This window comes from Pteropus alecto, unplaced genomic scaffold, assembly GCF_000325575.1.
Source record: "Pteropus alecto unplaced genomic scaffold, ASM32557v1 scaffold135, whole genome shotgun sequence".
In the NCBI taxonomy this organism is placed as follows: Eukaryota; Metazoa; Chordata; class Mammalia; order Chiroptera; family Pteropodidae; genus Pteropus; species Pteropus alecto.
This window is the reverse complement of record NW_006438076.1, coordinates 868,373-869,748: the sequence shown is the minus strand read 5'-3', so window position 1 is coordinate 869,748 and position 1,376 is coordinate 868,373. Positions and strand designations below refer to the sequence as shown.

At 35.7% G+C, this 1,376-nt stretch overlaps 1 pseudogene; it reads left to right on the top strand.

The window, feature by feature from the left end:
• The first annotated feature begins 911 nt into the window (after positions 1 to 911).
• On the top strand, positions 912 to 1,030 carry LOC112482522 (annotated as a pseudogene).
• The last annotated feature ends 346 nt before the right edge of the window (positions 1,031 to 1,376 follow it).

The following is a 1,376-nucleotide window of genomic DNA, read 5'->3' as shown; positions in this document are numbered from 1 at the left end:
GATCCATATGGAGAAAATACAAAACTCTGATGAATAAAGTCAAAGAAGAATAAATGGAGAAGTAATCGTAGGTAGGAAGACTCAGTAGTGTCAAGTTGTCAGTCCCCATCTCGCCACAACTTATTTTATAGATTCGATGCAATCCCAGTCAACGCCCTAGCAAATTATTTTATGGATATCAACAACCTGATTCTCAAGTTTATATAGAGAAGTAAAAGACCTTGAATAGCCAATGCAATATTGAAAGAGAAGAACAAAGCTGGAGAACTGACACTACATGACTTCAAGGCTTACTATAAAACTACAGTAATAAAGACAGTGTGATATTGGCAAAAGAACAGACATGTGGATCAATGGAACAGAATAGAGAGCCCAGAAATAGACCCACATAACTATAGTCAACTGATCTTTGATAAAGGAGCAAAGGCAATACAATGGACAAACAATCATCTTTTCAACAAATGGTACTGGAACAACATAACATCCACATGCAAAAAAAAAAAAAAAAAAAACCTTATACCCTTCACAAAAATTAACTCAAAATGGATTATAGATCTAAATGTAAAATAGAATTATAAAATTCCTGAGAGATAATATAGGAGAGAACCTAGATAACCTTGGGTATAGTGGTACCTTTTTAGCTACAATACCAAAGATACAATTCATGAAGAAAAAAATAATTGATAAACTGAGCTTCATTAAAATTAAAAACTTCTACTCTGTGAAAGACAATATCAAGAGAGTTTTAGAAGACAAGCCACAGACTGGGAAAAAATGTTTGCAAAAGACACATCTGATAAAGGACTCTTATTTAAAATATACAGGACATGGTTCCATAGTGTAGCAGTTAGCACGTGTGCTTTATATGCAGAAGGTCCTGGGTTCACACCCCAGTGGAGCCACGGTCCATGGTCTGTGGCCATACCACCCTGAACAAGCCCAATCCCGTCTGATCTCAGAAGTTAAGCAGGGTGGGGCCTGGTTAGTACTTGGGTGGGAGATCACCTAGGAAGACCAAGTGCTGTAGGCATAAATAGTAATAAAATAAAATAAAAAATAATGAAAAATAAAAAATATATACAAAGAGCTCTTAAAATTCAATGATAAGAAAACAAACAATCTGATTTTAAAATGGGCCAGAGACCTTAACAGAGAGCTCACCAGAAAAGATACACGGATAGCAAATAAGCACGTGAAAAGATGTTTCGCATCATATGTCATCAGGGAAATGTAAATTAAAACGACAAGATATCACTACACACTTATTAGAATGGCCAAAATCCAGAACACTGACAACAACAAATGTTGACACAAGGATATGGAGAAACGGAAACTCTTATTAACTGATGGTAGGAATGAAAAATGGCCCAGCCACA